Genomic DNA, 2,287 nt, shown 5'->3' with positions numbered 1-2,287 from the left:
ACTTTCAGTGAAGGCCTTGGAGCAGCCGCTCTTTGAAATAGATAGCATAGAAATAAAATGGAAATACACCTATTTCCCAAACTTGTCTCATCCCTGGCTTGCCCTTTTTAAATAATCTAAACTGCCTTTATGTCTCCTTGTTCTGTTGGTCTCCAAAGAGTTGAAAGCAAATATGGACATCTGTGTTGCTTCGGTATTCAGAAATATCAGAATTCTGTATCTGTGCAACCCCTAGAAATGCATTCTCAAAGAAAGAACAGTTTTCTTCGCAGATATGTTGCCCCGTGGCCCCTTTTCAATTCTTTAAAGTGTACTATGAAGTGCTTCCTTTTTTAATATTGGGGAGCGGGGTCGTGAGGGGAGGGGGTGGAGGGAGGGAGGGAAGGAGGAAGGGAGGGGGGAGAGAGAAAGAAAGAGAGAAAGAGGGAAACTGCTTCCTTTGATTAATGGTATGAATTTCAACAGCTCAAGGCTCTTAAATTTTTCATTTTTTTGAGATTGGGAAGTGCTGAAAGTTTTCTTCATAATTGTATTGCTGTTTATTTCAAATGTTCTTATATTTCATTAAGAGAGGTAATTTTTGAAGTGAAGCCAGGCTAAATATTGTCTTATAAACTGAAAAGCAAAGGTGTTCTAAGAGAGAGTTTGGTTTTCTCCAGGAATCTAGATACAAGCTAACTGATATGTTTACTTATTACCAAATTCCTCGCGTTTTTATTCCTCGCATTTTTATAGTTATACAGTCTGTAGGCAGAGCATCCCTGCATTTGAATCATACCAGCTTCTTCTCCTGACCCAGCTTAAAGCTACAGGTATGAAAGGCAAAGGCGAGTTCTTTGCATATTGGAGTCACCTGGGACTTGTGTGGGAAGGCTTTTGTTTTGCCTTATTTCACAAGGTGATGAGAGTTCACTTCTCAGCTGGAAGATAAGCTTAGATAAATTAACTGAACACCCTTTTCACTCTTTCTCACCTCACCTCCAGACCTTTTCCCTTTTAGATTGGCTTCTACTTGTTCCTTTGAGTTATTCCACCTGCCAAGCAAAAAGTTGCTGAGACCTGCTAATAAAATTTCATTTAGGCAGGGTGGAAGCGCTACAGCCTTGAAAACATAGAGAGCCTCTGTGTTTTCACTCCATGAAGGAGACATGACCTATCTCACAGAGTGGTTAAGCTTCATCCTGCTTGCCTCTGCAGAGCAGGGCAGAAAAGGATGCTGTTAATGAAGGGAGGCTGTGGTTAAGAGCTCTGCAGAGCCATAGACCTGGGTTTGTGTGCAGCGTTTGTCAATTCCTAGCCATTGACCTTGGGTTTTTCCTTTCTGAGCTCCAGTGACCTCATCTGTAAAATGATGAGAGTGACCTCATCATATAAAATGCAATATATATATATATTCCTGTGTTTCTCCTTATCATATATATATATTACATATATATATTACTGAGTATAATACCTGCTGCATAAAAAGTACTCAATACATGGTACTAATTAATGTTTGATATTTGTACATTATGTATAATGTCATATGTCTTTCACTGATATTTCCTGTGTGATTAGCAGTTACCCAACTTCACTGCTAGCTTCCTTTGTGCAGTGTTGATGACTGAGCCTCAAATCCTTTCTTTGCACTTACTAATTTAAGAACCATACATTCTGATTCTTAATATAGACCTGAGTTAGGATATTATATTCTGTTTATTTGTAAACATATGTCTCAAATTTTAGTAAAGAAACTGTGATCACTTTTGCCATAAGTAATAAAAACATACAACATCTTACACATCTTTTGATTTAACTAGCATTATTGAGGGACTTATTTTTACTACGTATATTACATGTGATACCTCATCCTCAGCAACCCTTCCAAAAGGAAAGATCATTATTAACTTTGGGACTAGAGAGGAAACTAGGGTTCAGAGAGGTTAAATAATGACCAAGGTAAACTATACTTAAGTAGCTAAAACAGGATCGAAACGTAGGGCGTTTAGTTGCTCAACTCATGGTCTTTCCACTACACCAAGCTGACTCTCCATATCTAAGAATAATGTAAAAGTGGCTTTGCAAGTCATGGTTGTTTCCATCAGTACAGACAGGGTTATCTCAAATTGTAAAGGTTTATAACAGCAAAGTATACTTCTCATTTATGTTATATGTCCATTGTGGGTCATTATTCTGTGACCCAGTCTGAAGGAACAGCCCCTGTGTTCTGATATGAATGTCTTAAGGTAGGGGAAAAAATAGCAAAGATGAGACTTCCTGAGGAGTCTTAAAGCTTTGAGTCAGAAGG

Source organism: Aethalodelphis obliquidens, unplaced genomic scaffold (genome assembly GCF_003676395.1).
Source record: "Aethalodelphis obliquidens isolate GAN/ISIS:26980383/991018 unplaced genomic scaffold, ASM367639v1 scaffold50, whole genome shotgun sequence".
Taxonomy (NCBI): domain Eukaryota; kingdom Metazoa; phylum Chordata; class Mammalia; order Artiodactyla; family Delphinidae; genus Aethalodelphis; species Aethalodelphis obliquidens.
This window is presented reverse-complemented; position numbering follows the sequence as displayed.